The sequence below is a fragment of the Mustela putorius genome, unplaced genomic scaffold (assembly GCF_011764305.1).
Source record: "Mustela putorius furo isolate JIRA1106 unplaced genomic scaffold, ASM1176430v1.1 tig00000731_pilon_pilon_pilon, whole genome shotgun sequence".
Classification (NCBI taxonomy): Eukaryota; Metazoa; Chordata; class Mammalia; order Carnivora; family Mustelidae; genus Mustela; species Mustela putorius.
This window is the reverse complement of record NW_025421461.1, coordinates 3,358,097-3,382,452: the sequence shown is the minus strand read 5'-3', so window position 1 is coordinate 3,382,452 and position 24,356 is coordinate 3,358,097. Positions and strand designations below refer to the sequence as shown.

At 37.3% G+C, this 24,356-nt stretch overlaps 1 protein-coding gene and 1 pseudogene across 1 annotated transcript in view; one reads left to right on the top strand and one right to left on the bottom strand.

The window, feature by feature from the left end:
* LOC123393060 (translation initiation factor IF-2-like) overlaps nucleotides 1–24,356 on the bottom strand; it is a 74,427-nt gene that overhangs the window by 18,143 nt on the left and 31,928 nt on the right. The window lies entirely within an intron of this gene.
* Nucleotides 3,655–4,151, top strand: LOC123393061 (annotated as a pseudogene).

Genomic DNA, 24,356 nt, shown 5'->3' with positions numbered 1-24,356 from the left:
CATAGATATATACAGGACATTCCACCCTAAAACAACAGAATACTCATTCTTCTCAAGTGCACATGGAACCTTCTCAAGAATAGACCACATACTGGGTCACAAATCAGGACTCAACCGATACCAAAAATACTGAGAGTATTCCCTGCATATTCTCAGACCACAATGCTTTGAAACTGGAGCTCAATCACAAGGAAAAGTTCCGAAGGAACTCAAACACCTGGAATCCAAAGACCACCTTGCTTAAAATGCCTGGATCAACGAGGAGATCAAAGAAGAACTGAAACGATTCATGAAAACCAATGAGAATGAAGACACTTTGGTCCAAAACCTATGGGATACAGCAAAGGCTGTCCTAAGGGAGAAATACATAGCCATCCAAGCCTCCCTCAAAAAAATTGAAAAGTCCAGAACAGCCCAGCTGTCTCTACACCTTAAAGAACTGGAGAACCAACAACAAATTAAACAAATCCACACATAAGAAGGGAAATAATCAAGATTAGAGCTGAGATCAATGAGGTAGGAACCAGAGATTCTGTAGAACGTATCAATGAAACTAGAAGGTGGTTTTTTAAAAGAATCGATAATATCAATAAACTATTAGCCACACTAATCCAAAAGAAAAGAGAGAAATCCCAAATTCATAAAATTATGAATGAAAAGAGAAAGATCACAACTCACACCAAGGAAGTAGAAACAATCATCAGAAGTTATTATCAACAGTTATATGCCAATAAGCTAAGCATCCTAGATCAAATGGTTGCATTCCTAGAAAACTATAAACTCCTAAAATTGAACCAGGAAGAAATTAAAAACCTGAATAGACTGATATCTAGTAACGAGATTGAAGCAGTGATCAAAAACCTCTCAAAAAACAAGAGCCAAGGACCTGATGGATTCCCTGGGGAATTCTACCAATCATTAAAAAAAGAAATAACACCTATTCTCCTGAAGCTGTTTCAAAAAATTGAAGCAGAAGGAAAACTTCCAGACTCTTTCTATGAAGCCAGCATTACCCTGATCCCCAAACCAGGCAAAGACTCTACCTAAAAGGAGAATTTCAGACCAATATCACTGATGAATATGGATGCTAAGATTCTCAACAAGAGCCTAACAAAGCAGCCATCTTAAGGAGATTCTTCCTTGCCTTGGAAAGCAACATACATCACTTTGACTTAAACTGTTTTCAGGTGTTTCTGACAAGTATTGCAAAATTTCTAAAATAATGGTCATATTTTTTCTTGTTCTATGACTTGTATTCCACTTCTACATAGTAGAGTAATGAAGATTGATACCTTGATTGAGAAGGTTCATCTGCCATCGCTCCTGGGATGTTTGACTCATTCCTTTCACACTAAAGTGTACCCTTCCACTTCTGAACGAAAGTGTTGCAGTGCAAAAATTTCCATTTTGTTGAGAAAAGAATGTTCAAGAATTACCTAATATCTGACTCATAGAATATTCTTCCACAGAAATAGCTGATATAAGTGATAAATGAAAATGCTTGAAAACCATTTTGTCTACTCAAAATGTTCAGACCCATAAAGTTTACAATTTGGGGGTTTAGCAGTTATCCCCAGTCCTCTACCAGACTGGAATCACATTTATAATATCTTGATAAGGTGCCCTCAAGATGAAAATCTCATTACCTACAAAAGTGACTTGTTTTAGATTTTAATGAATCTTCCTTTAAAACTTCCACCTAGCAATCTCAGTCCTTTCTAGAATAAGTCTCAGCTCATGTCCATTAGACAACATATCGGTTTTTGAAGATGGGTGTCTTATGAGGTTTGCCCATTCCGATAGGTTATTTTAAGCCATTTCCTGCACTCGTGGACTACTCTACTTGTGTTCATCAATGCAGCACTTGATAGGAGGGTTTAGAAAAATAATTATAATGCTAGTCTTCTAGGCAGAATATATATGTCATTTGTTACATGTGTCACATCAGAGGTCCCAAAGGCATTCATTCTTTATTTCACATTATCATCTGTTCTGATTCCCTCCTACACCATTTCAATTTATAAAGATCATTTGTGACTCTGAATTCTTCCAACACTTGATCTTTCTTTGAAGTCTACATGGGGTGGACACTTTTTTAATTACTTGATTTTATTTACCTTCTGTAGTAAAATTCCTACCCTATGAATGGAAACTAAGAGAACAAAGGACCAATTTTTATGCATAGTCCTTATTCTTCTGTTCTCAAAACATCAACCCTACCAAAAATTTACTTAAACTTTATGAGGATGAAGAGCTTTTGATAATTTATCCATGATTTCTATCAAAAAGCAAGTCAACTTCAGGGTGAGGATTCTTCAACTTCAGCATTTTTTACAATGTAATCTTCAATGTACTCCTGCAAATATTGGACCCTTTATGCTTCCCCCCCGCCAAGTTTTATTTATTTGAGAGAGAGCAAGAGCATGAGCATGTGGGGAAGATGGGTATGGAGAGAGGGAGAAGCAGACTCATGACTGAGCAGGGAGCTCCACACAGGACTCTATTCCAGGACCTGAGATCACAACCTGAGCAGAAGTCAGACACTTAACTGACTGAGCCACCCAGATGCCCCTGGGCACTTTATTTTACTTTTATTTTATTTTATTATTTTACTTTACTTTACTTTATTTCAGAGAAATTATGTGTGAGTGAAAGAGCAGAAGCAAGGGGAGCAGCAGAGGGAGAGGGAGAAGCAGACTCCCTGCAGAGCAGAGAACCCACAACAGGGCTGGAATGCAGGACTCTGAGATCACGACCTGAACTGAAGGCAAACAACTGACTGAACCACCCAGGTGCCTCTGGACCCTTCATTCTTTTTTTTTTTTTTAATTTTTTTAAAAGATTTTTATTTATTTATTTGACAGAGAGAGATAACAAGCAGGCAGAGAGGCAGGCAGAGAGAGAGGAGGAAGCAGGCTCCCCACTGAGCAGAGAGCCCAATGCGGGGCTCAATCTCAGGACTCTGAGATCATGACTCAGGCTGAAGGCAGCGGCTTAACCCACTGAGCCACCCAGGCACCCCTGGACCCTTCATTCTTATATCAAAAACCTGTACACACAAAAACAGCTGGGGTACTTATACTATAAGAAAACCAAAATCCAAATATGTAGGACACACATTTAGCTTTCTTACCAATTAAGAGTTCTTAGTAGGTTATTTCTTCTATAAGGTCCACAAGATTTGAAAAATGAAACAGATATTAAGGATTGTAGGGTTTTTTGTTTGTTTTTGTTTTTGTTTTTTTCTGTTCTCAACCGGGTTCCTAAACTTGGGACAAAATAAATATGCCCTCCAGACTGTAAAAGTATTTTTTTTTAACTTTAAACAGAACAAAATTCTCACTGTGTTACCCATTTGATACAATAGCTTGAGGGGATAGGATGAATAAAACACCAATCTTACAGGGACTATTAACATGCAATTATATTCATCTACCCAAGCTAGTTGAATGAGAGATGACATCTTTGCTCATAAACAATTGCTTTGAAAACCTAATGAAATTCTTTCATTTAAAAGTCTGCCTTCATTTAAAAAAAAAGTCTTTGAAAGTTAATGTATTTCATTTTGACTAGAGACTAATTAAGCATGCTTATTAAAATGTGCACATGCTACTAACTCATTGCTCGTTTATATAAGCATCCAGTAGAAGGTAACAGTCACACTCAGAAAACCTCTCTGCAACTCAGCTGAACTCAGAACTCGATATTCATTACAACTGCAACCCTGGAAACTTCTCCTCCCACTCTCTTGGATGTTACCTTGGGTACCCATGTTCCACCTATGATTCTTTCTACCCCACCAATGTAGTCTACTCTCCCAGCACCTGCCAGCTGGGCTCCTCTGTATTCAGTGGCTATCAGGAGATCTGCTGTGAGCCTACCAGCTTGGGTACGTCCTGTGCTGGAGCCAGATCCTACCAGAAATCCCACCCAAAGAGTTCCATCTACTTCAGTCCCTGTCAAACAAATTACAGGGGTCTCTGGAATGTGGAAATATTGGCCTTGGGTCTATTCATTGTGGAAGCACTGGTTTCCAATCTCTGGGCTGTTGGTCCAGCTTCAGTCATCTAACTTACTTTACTTCCAGGAGTTGCCAGTAAACTTGTTACCAACCAGCCTTTAGCTCTCACTTTTTTGGATCAACTTGCTAAATATTCCCCATTATTTCACCACTGTGTCTGTGACTTATGAAACCTTAATGTGTAGCCTGTTCAATACCTGTGATTACTGACCATCTGCATCACCAGAACTTGCCATCATGATCTCTCTCAGAGTATGTGATTCACTGTGGACAGAGTAACCTTGGCCTGTGACCTTTTCTAAATCAGACATATAAGATAAATCTTGGATTTTCATTTTTATGTCAATGCTCAGAGTCCCTTTCAATCCTCTCCAAGATTTTTCTCTTATTTTTCTCCTAGGATTCTTTCACTTAAGTATATTTCAAATAGCACTGGCATTTAAAGTAAATTTTTCTGTACCATGAATTATGGCACTCCATTTTTCTTTTTCATATTGTACATTTGTTGAATGTAGCCAGTGCCTTCAACTGTCATCATTAGGTAAGCACCTTTTTGTTTTGTTTTGTTTTGTTAGTGCCATAGGTTTTATTATGATGTTACTGAATAGAAAACAAGGAATTTTAAGGATAATTTAAATATGTGACATATCTTACAGGTTAAGGATTTATGTACCCTGATAGATGAATTTGTTTATTTAACTGCTTTAGAAAATTTTGTTTTTAGTTAGGCATTCACTGCAAAAATATTTAGAGTTTTGTTATAGACCTGCTATCATCCTGAATAAAGGCATAAAGTCCCTGCCTACATGAAGTTCACACACATACAATTCTAATTTACTGTCATACATGACAGTACAATAATGGGGACAAAAAATTAAAGTCTCAATAGGAATACAAAGAACAGGGACTTCAAAAAAAAGGTGTGAGTGGGGAAAAAGTGTGAGGAAATCACATAAAACTCATCATTGACCATCCAAAGAGTTACCATTTTGTATTAAAATCTTGTTGATCTAATGTGTTAGTTGTAGTCCTTTGAGAAATATCTGCCAAACAGGGTTTGACCTAAAAGAAATTTATTGGAGAAAATGCCTGTCAGGGAAAATGGAGAGGTAGCTGGAGAATTCTGGGAGAGTCATCAGACCACAATGAAGATTTGAATTCAGTGAAGGACAGATAGAAACAAAGAAGGAATGTTGGGTTGAAGTAACCAGAGCAGATCCAAGAAAGCTTTGATAAGTTATTTACTAAAGTAATTCCATGTCTCACAGACAGAGATGGACTGGCCTTAGTATCCCTGCCAAGCTCAGTAACTGGCCAAGGAGAGGGCACGGTATGAGGTTGGCATGCATGTGGTGGTAGATTCAGAGACTGGAAGCTAGAGATGTCAGTCAATTATCTCCCCTGCAGAGGGAGGTGTGAGAACTACATTTTCATAGCTTCCATGATGTTTATTCTGATTTAGTGCTCGCTTCGGCAGCACATATACTAAAATTGGAACGATGTTTATTCTGATTTATAATAAGGCAAAATAGTGATAAATGGTGAAATGATAAATAAAAAGATGGAATTTTTCATGAGTTGAATTCAGTATCTTTTTTTGTAAACTTAATTTGGTCAAAAAATTAATTCCTGAAATAGACCCTATCTAGGACTCAGTGAATAAAACTCTAACTCTGCAGCTGAATATGAGAATGAATTGAGAATCAATGGATGGCCACCTTTTATTTTAAATATAACTAATGTATTAAACATGCTAGACCCAATAGGGTATAATTAAGAAATTGCTTCATCTTTCCCATGATATTGAATTTCACACTTGACCTGAGGGATCTAACTAGCCTGGATCTCTGAACAATTCCATGGGCAGATCTATGATCACATTAAGATATTAAGAACTGTCTTTATCTCACATTAGTAGTTAATTTCAATCCACTATAAATTAAAAATCAGCATTATAGCTACATTGAGCCTCCTCCCTTTTTCTTTAATTTTAGGCCTGGCATGATTTGACAGGCCACTGACCGTTGATCATTGATCATTGACATGATCATTTGGTTTAAACTCCTTGCTCTCCCTTGTCTTCCATCAATATGCTGCTCCCAATTTCTCCTGTTTAAGCCAGAGAGAAAAGACAGGAGGAAAGAAAATGAGAACTTGGTCATCCATTCCAGCATGCTTTAGATTACTTGTGTCAACATGACTTCTTTGTTTCATTCAAAATTATAGCTGGTTGTTTCTTTCCCTTACTGAGCTGAAAAAATTCTTCAAAATGAGAATGGTGGTAGAGAAGAATGACGTGTCTAGTTGTAAGAATACAGTAAGAATGTAAGAGAACTAACTAAATAATCTTAATTAAAATGCTTTGAGTTAAATGATCTCACAAGAAAAAAATTACCCCAATTTGTTACTTTAGGTCAGCTGCTTGATGCAAATGTCAAATGAAATAATGTGCTGAAGAGTATGATACACACAATGAGATTATTCAAATTCAAAAATTCTTGGAAAGGCAATGTATTTTATAATTAGACTAGTGAAAATGTTTGATCTATTATCATTTGATTGTTCTTAAAATTAAAAAGACCCAAATGAATTTTGAATTAGTAGAAAGATTTATTATGCATTATTCTGAGTTTAAAATGTGATTTGACTCATATAAAGCACATATATTTGATAAATAAGTACATAAATATATTAAACGGCCTTTTTGTTATTGACAAATATAAACATTATCTAAATAAAAGCAAAAGTTTGAAAAATATTAAATTACTAACATTTAAATTTTTTTTCATTTCAGTCTAGAATTATTAGTTTTTACATATAGTTGTATGCATATTTGTGAGGTATATGAAAAAAAATTATTATAAACCAGGGAGATTGCTTCCCTCATTGACAATTGAGTAGCATTTTCCTTTCAGTCTATCTCATCTGGGTCTTGTGCAGTCTCAACGTACAGAGCAGGTAAAATAACCATTGTGTGGCTCCATCACTTCACACTTAATCAGTAATAGTTCCAAAGTCTGCAGATGTGTCTTATAGGGCTAAAAATGATAGCAGTATATCATTTTCATATACTTGAGTTCCATGAACAAAATAAAAACTGTATTTCATTTTCAAAGGTGATATTTTGTTAGAAGGGGGACAGATAATCTAATCAGTTATAAAAGCAAAAGAAGAGGATTCTAAAGTTATGAGGAAGATATAGGAATATATTGAAAAGTCCAAAATTCTGAAAAGATAAATACATTTGTGGAAACAATCCCAGCATGTTATTGAATGTTCAGATACTGCACTCAGTTTTGGGAAGTCCCTTGTAATTTTAGATGTTGGGTTACTGACACAGGAGTTTGGTAGAATCCAGAGAATCCATATCCTCCATAGCACAGCAGGAGGCAGCAGCCATATCTGTGACCCCTCCAGCCACAGCCACGGCCCAGTCAGGGGAAGTTGGCCCATCCCCAGCCATATCCGCAGTCCAGGCCATAAAAGCTTCCACAGCAACAACCTAGACCTCCATAGTAGTTGGTGCAATGGCTCCTGGCGAAAAGGGTTGTGAGTTGTTTTGCTGTTCAAAGAAGATTTTGAGTATCAATGGCAACATGTCTAGAGTGATGTTTTATATCTCCTGAGCAGATCATGTGGTAAAATACATACCACCTATTTTTGAGTCATTCTATGTGTTACCCCTGTCTCACACAATCTTGACATATGAAGAGCCCCTCAAACTCATGAAAGTGTTTGAATTTGCATTGTTGCCTAGGTGTGGTGTCCCTTAAACATACTGCATCCTTTTTATGAGAAAGAATTGCTGTATTTTCAAAGTCTGGACATCCCAGACAAAATAAAATTCCTTATAGCCAGGGATATTAAATAACACAGTTGGAAGTGTTACGTTTTAAAATTAAATATTGCACTATCTCTGGCTTATCTTGAATTGTTATACTTCACTTAAGATTAAATGAAAGAAATTAGTTAAATTCAAGTTACTAAAATTTACTATATCCCTTCAAAGGCATATAATACTTCATGGTAAAGTCTTTTTTTCAAAGCTGAAGAATCATTTGAAACTCTGGAAGCATCAGCTCACCTTCTGTGAACACCAGTATAGAACTTCAGGGGAAAAAAAAGTTGAAATAAAGCTATCGTTTTTCTCTTATTTTATAACATTGGCCACCATAAAAATATTCTCTTTTCTGATTTTGCATACTAGCTTGGAAAATGAACATTTGGATGAACAACATGAAGTAATATTGCTCAAATATTAAAGACAAATCAGAGTAATCAAAAATCATAAGCAACATTAAAGATTATTCAAAATCCTTTTTATTCACATATAGACTCCCTTTCTGGCATATCATCTATCCAAAAATAGATTACATCTGCCTCCTGCTGTATGGACACTTTTTCCTCCCTTTCCCCTAATCCATTATTTACCTTCTTATCCAATCAGTTTTTGAATATCACTTTGCCTCATTCCTCTCAGTCCCCACTAGGGTCTGGGAAATAGGGGAAATAATGAAATATATACAATTTCTCTTTGGCTTCCCTCCATTTTTTATACAATTCATACTTAAATTCTTCCATATATATCTTCACTCTTACCATGATCTTTTTGCCTTCGTATTCTCTTTGCCTGTGTTTTTATATTATTTTATTTAAATTCAATTAATTAACATACAGTATGTCATTAGTTTCAGACGTAGAGTTCAGTTATTCCCCAATTCCATATAACACTCAGTACTCATTACATCTTTTTGCCTATTGTGTGTTTTGATTTCTGTTTTGGAAAATAACTAACAGTGTCTGTGAAGATATGAAATGCTTAGTAAGATCTTAGACACTAAGAAAAAAATGCCTAATACCTTGTGAAATAGAGGTTTTAACATTGGAAATGTCTTCAGAATCTCCAAAAATATAAGTATAATGTAAAAAGACAGGGTAGAGTAATAGACCCACTGAAGGCAAAAAGTCCTTAAGCTCCACTCCAAGAAGTTAATCACTTAAACCCAAGACTGACCTGAATCCTGCTTGAGCCCCACCAGATACATTTTTAATTTTTTTTTTAAAGTTGGCTTTTTTTTTTTAAGATTTTATTTTATTTATTTGACAGACAGAGATCACAAGTAGGCAGAGAGGCAGGCAGAGAGAGAGAGAGGAGGAAGCAGGCTCTGCACTGAGCAGAGAGCCGGATGCGGGGCTCGATCCCAGGACCCTGGGATCATGATCTGAGCCGAAGGCAGAGGCTTTAACCCACTGAGCCACCCAGGCGCCCCAATACATTTTTAATTTGAACGGAACATCGAAATTCTTTTCAAGCTCTCATGGCTTCAAATATACTGTCCAGCTTTTTGGAACATATAAGCAGTTATGAAATGATGTATTTTCCCAGCTGGACTCATTGACTGCTGAACAACTACTAGCATGCTGCAGAAAAACAGTAAGGGTGAGTTAAGTGGGTGAATGCACTCTAAGGTTCTTACAGGTAAAGATCACATCTTCCATAGACATGGATATCTCTATAAATGCATCTGAAGGTTTAAAGGAGGAATTGTCTGGAATAGATTTCCTGCTATAGAGGAACATAAAGCCATCATTTCATTTGCTTTTGTTGTTGTTTAAAACATAGTATAAAATACCCAAGTCCTAAGTGTACAAGTTAGTGATATTTTTATTTTATTGACAGACCACCTACACCGATCACACTCAAGCTCCCCAAATTTTCTCTTGACCCTACCAAGTTAGTATTACTCTCTAGAAGTTTGTCCCATCTGGACATCACATGAATGACATCGGAGGGTATACCAGCAGCTTTTCTCTCCTGAATGATTTTGTACATCACTATCTCTGTGAGATACATCATTGTTGCATATAGCTTTAGTTTTATTGTATTCATTACTGCAAAGTAGCCCATTGAATGACTAAAGCACAATTTATTTACTACTTTGCTCTGGTAAATCTGTATTTGTGTGCTTTCCTTCCCTCTCTCCCTCCCTCCCTCCCTTCCTTCCTCATTTCCTGCCTGCCTGTCTGCCTACCTGCCTTCCTTCCTTCCTTCCTTCTTTTCTTCCTAATATGAATAAAGCTGCTACATATCTTTTACAAGTGGTTCTTTTTGTAGACCGAGGTGTTCCTTTACTTTGGGCATGCATGGGACACACATTGGTAATTTATACTATATATATTTAGCTTCAGTAGATTCTACTAAACAATTTTCCAATACAGTTGCTAAATTTACAATACCACCAGCAGCTTATGAAAGTTCTAGTTTCCACAACCTTATCTACATTGGCCATTTCGACATCTTAATCTGATCATCTTTAGGGTACATAGTGATATCTGAATATTATTTTAATTTGGCTTTCCTGATCAATGATGACATTGAGAATTTTACATAAGATTATAAGCCGCTTAAATATCCTCTCTTTTGAAATGCCTGTTCAAGTATTTTGTCCATTTTTAAGGGGGCTTGTTTGCTATTAATCAATTAATCAATATTTTATCATTGATTAGCAGGAACTCTTTACATTTTTGGGTGTTGGCATTTTGTCAGATTTATATATTAAAATTATTTTTACTTAGCACATTACTTGGAATTTTTCCACTTTAAATTCTCTCTCTATATAAACATAATGCGGTAACATAATAGCATCTAATTTATTCATCTTTTTCTTTTTTGTTTAATGTTTTCAGTTCTAATCAAATTTTTGATGACCTCACAACAATGTTAGTTAATTATTTTTGTCTCCTTTTTTCCAGAATTGTTTCATTTTCATTGATCATTCTAAAAATAAAAATAGTTGATAATTGGAATATTTCATGCTCATTCAGCCAAGCTGAAGCAATAAAATTACAAATAAGTCAAACAGGTTTCATTCTCTATGTCACACTCTGCCTATTTGACTCTGACAAATATGCCTCGGTTTGGGGGTTGGTGAATCAGCTGTGATGTGTTCTCTTTAACATAAGCAATAGATTTTCCCTGGAAATAAAGATGTGCTGGAGCATTCCTCCAAATATAGCAGAGAAACATAAAAACAGTCATTTCAAATTCTAATAATATAATATTAATATAATGTCAAATATCTGCTCCAAGTCATGGTATTGATTATTCTTCTTTATAACTACAGAAGGCATTTCTCCAAAATCTGGACAAATGTTATTAACCATTAAGAAAATAGAATAGCTATTGTTTTACTCTGTCAAGCTAAATAGTATAGTCATGCAGTGAAGTCATCAAGCTATTACATTCCCTGATCTAGCCAGTGTAAAGCTAATAAACTAAGAGTAGTTTGACTGAAAGGTTAGACCTTACTATCTGGCTAAACAAAACTATTTTTATGTTTGGTAAACAAATCTGAGTCTTTCAAATCTACCTTAAGTATTTTAAATAGTATTTGATCTTAGCATTGCTTGCTAATTATTTTTTTCAGATCTAGCTAAACTAGAAATAATACCTTCAAGATTCTAAATCAAAACTAATACCACTAACAAAAATTAGGTGATTACTAGGTGTTTATATTGCTATGATAATTTCAGGAACATGTATCCAGAATTTCAGTACTATTTCTTTGAAAGGACACAAAATGAGAAATGCGCTGTGAAAGATAAAGTCAGAATTCAGTTAAAAAATGAACAAATAAATAAATAAATAAAGTAAGCCGCATGTTCCATTTTAAATTAGGATAATTTATTGCAAAGCAAAGTAAGAATTTCTACAGTTATTAAAGTGCATGTAGGGGATACCAGAAGCAGGCACATAAAAAATGATACAATTTCCTAGAATCTAAGGGGCAAAATACTTTCATCTTGGCTTGATCCCAGCTGATATTGCTTCATTCATGTTTTGGTTAATTTGAGTTAAGCACATTATGGCCTCAGATGTTGAACTTCCAGGGCAGGATTTCAGTAGAAGTTAAGAATCCATATCCTCCATACCACCGAGGGTGGAAGCGGCCACATCCATAACCTCCCCAGCCCCAGCCCAGCCTGCAGAAACTGCCACATCCACAGCTATGGCCACATTCCAGGCCACCAAATCCTCAACAGCTGTAGCCCAGGCCTCCATAGTAGTCGCCATAGTAGCCCATTGGTGTCAGGCGTGTTGAATTTGGTTTGCTGTATTCAAGGCAAGATCTTGAATGTGAATGTCAGCATGTATAAAGAAATGTTTATATACTTTGGTTAAAGCATGTAAAAAAGCACATGTATACTCTCCTTTTGTGTCATTTCTCAATTATATACTTGACACAATTCACTCATGCATTGTCCCCTGACACAGGAATAGGCCCTAACACTCATTAAAATGTTTAAGATTGCTTTGGTGCCTAGTTAGGGTGGCCTCTAAAAGTTATTGCATCACTTTGTAAGAAGGAATGAAGTATCTTCAAAGGCTGAACATATCAGACCCGAAACAGAATTCTTCATAGCTAGGCATGCCAATCATATCTGCTTGTGGTGTGTTTCTCAATGAAATGTTTCTTCATCTCTGTTTTGTTTTTGTTTTTGTTTCTAGATTGATGTGCTTCATTTACAAGTTAAATCAAAGAAATAGGTCAAAGTCAAAGCTCTAACATCTATCATATCCTTTTAAAGCATCTTACTCCTCAGGCTAAAAAGTGAGTTATGGAACATTATGCCTCCATCAGAAAGGACGAATACCCAACTTTTGTAGCAACATGGATGGGACTGGAAGAGATTATGCTGAGTAAAATAAGTCAAGCAGAGAGAGTCAATTATCATATGGTTTCACTTATTTGTGAAGCATAACAAATAGCATGGAGGACATGGGGAGATAGAAAGGAGAAGGGAGTTGGGGGAAATTGGAAGGGGAGGTGAACCATGAGAGACTATGGACTCTGAAAATCAATCTGAGGGTTTTGAAGGGGTGGGGGGTGGGAGGTCGGGGTACCAGGTGGTGGGTATTATAGAGGGCACGGATTGCATGGAGCACTGAGTGTGGTGCAAAAATAATGAATACTGCTATGCTGAAAATAAATAAAAAATAAATTTTAAAAAAAGTGAGTTATTTACCTCTTTCAGAGATAAGGAAATGGAAACATTTGAGAGCCAAGAAGAATCAGCTTGACTGTTGTGATATCAGTAAAGAATTTTAGAAAATAAATACATAAATAATCTATGTTTTCTTTAATTTTAGAACATTGGCCACATAACTGATACACTTTTTACTTTTTATATTACTTTGAAAAATAAAAACCATTTTTGCTTGTTATAATTTATGAACTAATATTGATATATAATTATTAACTAAAATCCATAGTTTATATTGCATTCTTTGTGTTGTACTGGTCCATGGGCTTTGACAAGCATGGGACAAAATTGTTCACAAACTGAAGGCAAGTCACAGCAATCAAATATTTATTGCAGAGTAGCTTTCAAAGCTGACTAAAAGTTATCCTTCCAAATCCTAGCCATCTTCTCTGGTATGAGATGTACCCAGGTTGCTTCCCAAAATGCAGATCATGGGGCACCTGAGTGGCTCAGTCAGTTAAGCATCTGCCTTCAGCTCAGGTCATGAACTCAGGGTCCTGGGATCAAGTCCCACATTGGGCCTCCTGCTCTGGTGGAGAGTCTTCTTTTCTCCCTTCCTCTGCTATTCCCTCTGCATGTGCTTAATCAAGCTCTCTCTCTCTCTCTCTCTCTCTGTCAAATAAATAATTCTTTTTAAAAATGCAGATTGTGGGTGGCTCAGTGGGTTAAGCCTCTGCCTTCGGCTCAGGTCATGATCTCAGGGACCGGGATGGAGCCCCACATCAGGCTCTCTGCTCAGCAGGGAGCCTGCATCCCCTTCTCTCTCTGCCTGCTTCTCTGTCTACTTGTGATCTACCCCCTCTTTGTCAAATAAATAAATAAAATCTAAAAAAAAAATCAGATCGTATCTCTTCTCTATTTCTACATTCACTATTTCCTCTCATTTCTTCACCCATATATCTAATATTGCATTTAATCTCTTATTTTTTAATTAACAGAACATTTTTAGTATACTTTTATGCTTCAGAAAAATTGAGAAAAAAGTAGAGTCTCTATACCCTAGTCACAAACACACACACACACACACACACACACACACACATTTACCCCATTATTAAACAATTAAACATCTTGAATTAGTATGGTATATTAATTACAATTAATGAACCAATTTGATATGTTGTTATTAGTTGAAGTTTATAGTTTATATGAGGGTTCACTCCTTGTGTCATACTATTCTATGGTTTCTAACAAATGCATAATATCATGTAATCATCATTAAACCATGAAAAATCCTCTGTACTCCACCCATTCTTCCCTCCTTCCCCCAAGCTCTTGCAACCACTAAACTTGCTCTCTTCATTGTTTCATCTTTGCCAGAATGTCATAGTTGGGATTTTACAGTATGTAGCTTTTTCACATTGACTTCTTTCACTCAGCAGTAAGCTTTCATCATTCCTCTACATCTTCTTCAGCTTGATAGCTCACTTCTTTTTATCACTGGATGATATTCCATTGTCTGGAGCTGGCACAGTTTGTTTACTCATTCTCCTATGGAAGGAAACTTGATTGCTTCAAGTTTGGACAGTAAAGAATAAAACTATAAATGTCTGTGTTCAGGTCTTTGTGTGGATGTAAGCTTTTAGCTCATTTGGGTTAAACCAGGGAGAGTTCTTGCTGGATCTTATGTGTAAGACTATGCTTAGTTTTGTACAAAACCGGCACACTTTCTTCCAAAGTGGCTGTACCATTGTGCTTTTGATCAGCAATAAATGAGAGCTGCTGTTCCTCTACAACCATGTCAGCATTTGTTGCTGTCAGCGTTTGGAGTTACAGCCATTCTAATAGGCATGTTACAACGTCTTTTAGAATATCATTGAGACTCTGTCCTCCATTAACCATTAATAGGCTATGACAGGTAGATCAAAATGTAAAGTATGTGAAATTTCTCTTTGCCACCCATCAATTTTCATTCAGTCTATAGTCAATCCATTTTTTTCCTTCCTCTTGTACCTTCACTTCTAAAACAACAGTTTCCCGCTTGTATTCCCTTTGTCTAGTCTGCGCTCTTTTTCTTTTTTCCTTTTCTTCTCATGAAATACCTAATCTCTACTAAGATAACAAATATGTGTTGTTAAGGTCTCAGTGACAAAAATATAATCCAAATTCAAAGGCTCTGTCGAATTCAGTAAAATTCCATTAGTTGTTGTAAATGCCTTCAGAATCTCTGAAATGTAGATATAATGTTAAAAGATAAAGGGTGGGGAAAAATTGAGGGCAAAATTCACTCAGCTGGGAGGAGGAGTCAAGATGGCGAAGTAGCAGGCTGGGACTACATCAGCTAGCAGGAGATCAGCTAGATAGCTTATCTAAAGTTTGCAAACACCTGAAAATCCATCAGCAGATCGAAGAGAAGAAGAACAGCAATTCTGGAAACAGAAAAACAACCACTTTCTGAAAGGTAGGACCGGCGGAGAAGTGAATCCAAAGCGACGGGAAGATAGACCCCCGGGGGGAGGGGCCAGCTCCCGGCAAGTGGTGGAGCAACCGCGCACAAAATCAGGACTTTTAAAAGTCTGTTCCGCTGAGGGACATCACTCCAGAGGCTAAACCAGGGCGAAGCCCACGCTGAGTCAGTGTGGCCTCAGGTCCCGCAGGGTCACAGAAGGATCGGGGGTGTCTGAATGTCGCATAGCTTGCGGGTATTGGAACAAGAAAACCGGCTACAGAGACAGAGCCGACAGTATGCTCACCGCTTGGTGTTACCCTGAACCGGTCGCAGGCTCGATGAGCTCGGAGCGCAGCCGGAGGTCAGGCAGACGGGAGTTACTGGGTGCTCTTCTCTGAGGGGGCACTGAGGAGTGGGGCCTCAGGCTCTCAGCTCCTTCGGGCCAGAGACCAGGAGGCCACCATTTGTATTCCCGCCCTCCGGAACTCGACGGAAAGCGCTCGGGGAACAAAAGCTTCTGAAAGCAAACCCGAGCAGATTACTCAGCCCGGCCCCTGGTAAGGGCGGTGCAACTCCCCCTGGGGCAAAGACACTTGAGAATCACTACAACAGGCCCCTCCCCCAGAAGATCAAGAAGAAATCCAGCAAAGACCAAATTCACCTACCAAGGAGTACAGTTTCAATACCAAGGAGAGCAGCAGAATTCCAGAGGAGAAAGCAAAGCACAGAACTCATGGCTTTCTCCCTGTGATTTTTCTAGTCTTGCAGTTAGTTTAATTTTTTTCTTTTTCATTTTATTTCTCTTCTTCTGCTAAAATTTTTTTTAACTTTTACAATTTACTTTGTTAACGTTTTTAAACTAGTTTATCTAATATATATATTTTTTCTTTTTTATATTTTTCTTTATTTGTTTTCTTTTAAAAACTTCTTTTCTTTTATTTCTTTTGCTATTTTTTCTTTCTTCCTTTTTGAACCTCTTTTTATCCCCTTTCTACCCCCTCACTATTTGGGATCTCTTCTGATTTGGTTAAAGCATGTTTTCTTGGGGTTGTTGCCACCCTTTTAGTATTTTACTTGCTCCTTCATATACTCATATCTGGAAAAAACACAAGGCGGAAAAACTCACCACAAAAAAAAGAACAAGAGGCAGTACCGAAGGCTAGGGACCTAATCAATACAGACATCGGTAATATGTCAGATCTAGAGTTCAGAATGACAATTCTCAAGGTTCTAGCCGGGCTCGAAAAAGGCATGGAAGATATTAGAGAAACCCTCTCGGGAGATATAAAAGCCCTTTCTGTAGAAATAAAAGAACTAAAATCTAACCAAGTTGAAATCAAAAAAGCTATTAATGAGGTGCAATCAAAAATGGAGGCTCTCACTGCTAGGATAAATGAGGCAGAAGAAAGAATTAGTGATATAGAAGACCAAATGACAGAGAATAAAGAAGCTGAGCAAAAGAGGGACAAACAGATACTGGACCACGAGGGGAGAATTCGAGAGATAAGTGACACCATAAGATGAAACAACATTAGAATAATTGGGATTCCAGAAGAAGAAGAAAGAGAGAGGGGAGCAGAAGGTATACTGGAGAGAATTATTGGGGAGAATTTCCCCAATATGGCAAAGGTAATGAGCATCAAAATTCAGGAGATTCAGAGAATGCCCCTCAAAATCAATAAGAATAGGCCCACACCCCGTCACCTAATAGTAAAATTTACAAGTTTCAGTGACAAAGAGAAAATCCTGAAAGCAGCCCGGGAAAAAAAGTCTGTAACATACAATGGTAAAAATATTAGATTGGCAGCTGACTTATCCACAGAGATCTGGCAGGCCAGAAAGAGCTGGCATGATATTTTCAGAGCACTAAACGAGAAAAACATGAAGCCAAGAATACTATATCCAGCTAGGCTATCCTTGAAAATAGAAGGAGAGATTAAAAGCTTCCAGGACAAACAAAAACTGAAATTTGCAAACACCAAACCAGCTCTACAGGAAATATTGAAAGGGGTCCTCTAAGCAAAGAGAGAGCCTACAAGCGCTAGATCAGTAAGGAACAGAGACCATATACAGTAACAGTCACCTTACAGGCAATACAATGGCACTAAATTCATATCTCTCAATAGTTACCCTGAATGTTAATGGGCTAAATGCCCCAATCAAAAAACAAGGGTATCAGAATGGATAAAAAAACAAAACCCATCTATATGTTGCCTCCAAGAAACTCATTTTAAGCCTGAAGACACCTCCAGATTTAAAGTGAGGGGGTGGAAAAGAATTTACCATGCTAACAGACATCAGAGGAAAGCAAGAGTGGCAATCCTTATATCAGATCAATTAGATTTTAAGCCAAAAACTATAATAAGAGATGAGGAAGGACACTATATCATACTCAAAGGGTCTGTCCAACAAGAAGATTTAACAATTTTAAATGTCTATGCCCCCAACGTGGGAGCAGCCAACTATATAAACCAATTAATAACAAAATCAAAGAAACACATCAACAATAATACAATAATAGTAGGGGACTTTGCCACTCTCCTCACTGAAATGGACAGATCATCTAAGCAAAAGATCAGCAAGGAAATAAAGGCCTTAAACGACACACTGGACCAGATGGACATCACAGATATATTCAGAACATCTCATCCCAAAGCAACAGAATACACATTCTTCTCTAGTGCACATGGAACATTCTCCAGAATAGATCATATCCTCGGTCCTAAATCAGGACTCAACCAGTATCAAAAGATTGGAATCATTCCTGCATATTTTCAGACCACCGCTCTGAAGCTAGAACTCAACCACAAGAGGAAGTCTGGAAGGAACCCAAATACATGGAGACTAAACAGCATCCTTCTAAAGAATGAATGGATCAACCGGGAAATTAAAGAAGAATTGAAAAAAATCATGGAAACAAATGATAATGAAAATACAACGGTTCAAAATCTGTGGGACACAACAAAGGCAGTCCTGAGAGGAAAATATATAGCGGTACAAGCCTTTCTCAAGAAACAAGAAAGGTCTCAGGTACACAACCTAACCCTACACCTAAAGGAGCTGGAGAAAGAACAAGAAAGAAACCCTAAGCCCAGCAGGAGAAGAGAAATCATAAAGATCAGAGCAGAAATCATTGAAATAGAAACCAAAAATCCAATAGAACAAATCAACAAAACTAGGAGCTGTTTCTTTGAAAGAATTAATAAAATTGATTAACCCCTGGCCAGACTTATCAAAAAGAAAAGAGAAAGGACCCAAATAAATAAAATCATGAATGAAAGATGAGCGATCACAACTAACACCAAAGAAATACAAACTATTATAAGAACATACTATGAGAAACTCTATGCCAATAAATTTGACAATCTGGAAGAAATGGATGCATTCCTAGAAACATATAAACTACCACAACTGAACCAGGAAGAAATAGAAAGCCTGAACAGACCCATAACCAGTAAGGAGATTGAAACAGTCATTAAAAATCTCCAAACAAACAAAAGCCCAGGGCCAGACGGCTTCCCGGGGGAATTCTACCAAACATTTAAAGAAGAACTAATTCCTATTCTCCTGAAACTGTTCCAAAAAATAGAAATGGAAGGAAAACTTCCAAACTCATTTTATGAGGCCAGCATCACCTTGATCCCAAAACCAGACAAGGATCCCATCAAAAAAGAGAGCTATAGACCAATATCCTTGATGAACACAGATGCGAAAATACTCAACAAAATACTAGCCAATAGGATTCAACAGTACATTAAAAGGATTATTCACCACGACCAAGTGGGATTTATTCCAGGGCTGCAAGGTTGGTTCAACATCCGCAAATCAGTCAATGTGATACAACACATCAATAAAAGAAAGAACAAGAACCATATAATACTCTCAGTAGATGCTGAAAAAAGCATTTGACAAAGTACAGCATCCCTTCCTGATCAAAACTCTTCAAAGTGTGGGGATAGAGGGCACATACCTCAATATCATCAAAGCCATCTATGAAAAACCCACCGCAAATATCATTCTCAATGGAGAAAAACTGAAAGCTTTTCTGTTAAGGTCAGGAACACGGCAGGGATGTCCATTATCACCACTGCTATTCAACATAGTACTAGAAGTCCTAGCCTCAGCAATCAGACAACAAAAGGAAATTAAAGGCATCCAAATAGGCAAAGAAGAACTCAAATAATCACTCTTTCCAGATGATATGATACTATATGTGGAAAACCCAAAAGTCTCCACTCCAAAACTGCTAGAACTTGTAGAGGAATTCAGTAAAGTGTCAGGATATAAAATCAATGCACAGAAATCAGTTGCATTTCTCTACACCAACAGCAAGACAGAAGAAAGAGAAATTAAGGAGTCAATCCCATTTACAATTGCACCCAAAACCATAAGATACCTAGGCATAAACCTAACCAAAGAGGCACAGAATCTATACTCAGAAAACTATAAAGTACTCATGAAAGAAATTGAGGAAGACACAAAGAAATGGAAAAATGTTCCATGCTCCTGGACTGGAAGAATAAATATTGTGAAAATGTCTATGCTACCTAAAGCAATCTACACATTTAATGCAATTCCTATCAAAGTACCATCCATCTTTTTCAAAGAAATGGAACAAATAATGCTAAAATTTATATGGAACCAGAAAAGACCTCGAATAGCCAAAGGGATATTGAAAAAGAAAGCCAACGTTGGTGGCATCACAATTCCGGACTTCAAGCTCTATTACAAAGCTGTCATCATCAAGACAGCATGGTACTGGCACAAAAACGACACATAGATCAATGGAACAGAATAGAGAGCCCAGAAATAGACCCTCAACTCTATGGTCAACTAATCTTCGACAAAGCAGGAAAGAATGTCCAATGGAAAAAAGACAGCCTCTTCAATAAATGGTGTTGGGAAAATTGGACCACATGCAGAAAAATGAAATTGGACCATTTCATTACACCACACACGAAAATAGACTCAAAATGGATGAAGAACCTCAATGTGTGAAAGGAATCCATCAAAATCCTTGAGGAGAACACAGGCAGCGACCTCTTCGACCTCAGCCACAGCAACATCTTCCTAGGAACATCACCAAAGGCAAGGGAAGCAAGGGAAAAAATGAACTAGTGGGATTTCATCAAGATCAAAAGCTTTTGCACAGCAAAGGAAACAGTTAACAAAATCAAAAGACAACGGACAGAATGGGAGAAGATATTTGCAAATGTCATATCAGATAAAGGACTAGTGTCCAGAATCTATAAAGAACTTAGCAAACTCAACACCCAAAGAACAAATAATCCAATCAAGAAATGGGCAGAGGGCATGAACAGACATTTCTGCAAAGAAGACATCCAGATGGCCAACAGACACATGAAAATGTGCTCCATATCACTCGGCATCAGGGAAATACAAATCAAAACCACAATGAAATATCACCTCACACCAGTCAGAATGGCTAAAATCAACAAGTCAGGAAATGACAGATGCTGGCAAGGATGCGGAGAAAGGGGAACCCTCCTACAGTGTTGGTGGGGATGCATGCTGGTGCAGCCATCTGGAAAACAGCATGGAGGTTCCTCAAAATGTTGAAAATAGAACTGCCCTATGACCCAGCAATTGCACTACTGGGTATTTACCCTAAAGATACAAACGTAGTGATCCAAAGGGGTACGTGCACCCGAATGTTTATAGCAGCAATGTCCACAATAGCCAAACTATGGAAAGAACCTTGATCTCCATCAACAGATGAATGGATCAAGAAGATGTGGTATATATACACAATGGAATACTATGCAGCCATCAAAAGAAATGAAATCTTGCCATTTGCGACGACGTGGATGGAACTAGAGCGTATCATGCTTAGCGAAATAAGTCAAGCGGAGAAAGACAACTATCATATGATCTCCCTGATATGAGGAAGTGGTGATGCAACATGGGGGCTTAAGTGGATAAGAGAAGAATAAATGAAACAAGATGGGATTGGGAGGGAGACAAACCATAAGTGACTCTTAATCTCACAAAACAAACTGAGGGTTGCTGGGGGGAGGGTGGGTGGGTGAAGGGGGGTGGGGTTATGGACATTGGGGAGGGTATGTGCTTTGGTGAGTGCTGTGAAGTGTGTAAACCTGGTGATTCATAGACCTGTATCCCTGGGATAAAAATATATGTTTATAAAAAATTAAAAATTAAAAAAAAATTCACTCAGCTAACTCTAAGGAGTTAGTTACTTATCAAAGCTGACCCAAACTGGTTGGTTCTTCCAGTAGTGCCCTTGAATTTAGGCTTGAGTCTTTAGGTTCTTCAGAATCTCATATGACCTCAAATATAGTGTTCAGGTTTTCTTTATTTTTTTTAACTTAATGTAATTTATTTGTGTGTCAGAGATAGAGAGAGAGCACAAGCATGGGGAACAACAGGCTTAGGGAGAAGGAAGGAGCCAGACACAGGACTCAATCCCAGGATGCTGGGATCTTGACCTGAGTGGAGCAAAGACATTTAACCAACTGAGTCACACAAACATTCCAGGTTTTCTTTGTTTTACAAGTAATTTCCTTTTTAAAAAAGATTTTTTTTAATTTATTTGACAGATGGAGATCACAGAGAAACAGGCAAAGAGAGAGGAGGAAGCAGGCTCCCTGCTGAGCAAAAAGTCCAATGTGGGGCTAGATCCCAGGACCCTGGGCTCATGACCCGAGCTGAAGGCAGAGGCGTTAACCCACAGACCCACCCAGGTGCCCCTAGAAGTAATTTTCAAGGATACAACTTCCCAATTGAATTTAATTACTTTTCTTTAATATCTACCATGTAATAGAAACACAAAAATTAATTGCTGAAAGGATGAATGATGTAAGGTCTGTAAACATAAGCACCATGTTTCTCCCAGGTATGGGTAACATATGTCTGCATCTAAACAATAAGGATTTAAAAGAGGAATGAGCTCAAATGGCTTTCTGTCTTTAGAATAATGTATTACCATCATACATTTTTATTGGTTCTTTTTTTTTTCAAGCATAATAATGAATTCTATATTATATATAATTTTAGGCATAAAATTCGATGCATTCTTGCAAATAAGCATGAAATATCTATTCCAAGCATACCTTAATGTCTAAAATGTCTCTTTTGTTTCTTTCTGGTCAATATCACTTTCTGGAAATAACCATCTGTCTAGATTTTGACAACAGTTTCTGTAGACCCTATCAATAATTTTTCAAAAAGGGGGGAGGGGACGGGATACCATGATGACTCAGTTGGTTGAGTAGTCGGCTTTTCACTTTGGGTCAAGTTGTGATCTCATGGATTATAATCTCATGGGTCATGAGATAGAGTCTGGCTTGATAGTAGGGCTATCAAGTCAATTCTCCTGAATTGTACTAACATGAATTCTCCTGAATTGACTGAAAGGACACAAGCTGGCTGAGCACATTCATCCATGCATTCAGTAATCAAGTCTGAGATTTTCACATGCATTATAATAAGTTTTTAAAGTAGAGTTTGGATTTAACCCTCTTACTAGTTGTTGTTACTCAGATACAGCTAAATTAGAAATGAATAGTTTAAGATTCTACATCAGAATATTTGCATATCAAAATAAATGGATAGGGTCAATCAGCTGTGATAATTAAGCTTTTCAAAGGTGCATGACCAGAGCAAGATGCTTTATTTAAGAGCATTCATGGAGGGAAGTACACAATCAGTGTGGCAGTACACATGGTAAAGTCGATGCCTTCTCTACAGCCCGACCTGTTCCAGTATCAGGCTCTATTTCTCATGCCATTCTTGATCCTTAGCAACTCATTTCATTTTCTGGAGTCCTTCCCCATCCAAGATGACATCATAGTAAGATTTACAGGGCCCCTGCCAGTTTCATAATTCTACTGGTTTTACTGAATTCGGTTAACCCAAAAACATTCACTTTTGTTTTACTACCTAAATATATAAAATTGGGCAGGGGGAGAGGGAGAAATGATGATACTTCATTCTGTATTTTTTATAAGCAAATATTTATGTGAAGTACTAACATGAAATGCTCACTCTTTGAAGGTCAGTGTTACAACACACTTGTTCTAATGCATAAAACTTCAGGCCAGGAATAGCCTTGATACAGATTACTTCACAAGTGATGATAGTGATTTTTAAGTTTCCATGATGAATGGCAAAATATTTCAGTGTACTGATAGTACTGAAGAATGATGCCATGTCCCACCATGGAGGACCATGGGGAAAATATGATAGAAAATACATATATTTATATGATAGAAAATATCATATAAAATGTTTATTTTCACTGTGCATTTAGAGATATATTTTATTCTATCGCTACATTTTTTATTATTAAAATGTCTAAATAAAAATAAGCTTTGAACAAAACATCAAAGTACTTACTCTACATGTCAGCCTCACTTGAGATATGAAAATATGTAAAGTTAGTAGTTTAGTACCAAATTCATATGCCAGTGTTATCTAACTAAAAGCACTGAATAAAATTTGGTAAGGTGTTCAGAGGAAAAAAACTTCATTCCAAGGGCGCCTGGGTGGCTCAGTGGGTTAAAGCCTCTGCCTTTGGCTCAGGTCATGATCCCAGGGTCCTGGGATTGAGCCCTACATCGGGCTCTCTGCTCAGTGGGGGCCTGCTTCCTCTCTCTCCCTCTGCCTGCCTCTCTGCCTACTTGTGATCTCTGCCTGTCAAATAAGTAAATAAAATCTTTGAAAAAAAAAAAAAACAACAACTTCATTCCAACTGAGTGTTATGGATTGGAATTTATCTATCTCGCCATATGGGTGTATATTTATATCTCTCCTAGGCCTTTGGTTATTCATTGAGTAATTTATTTTCTTCATTTCCAGTTGGGTGCAGTTACAAATAGATCTTTTTTTCTTAAGATTTTATTTATTTACTTGACAGAGAGA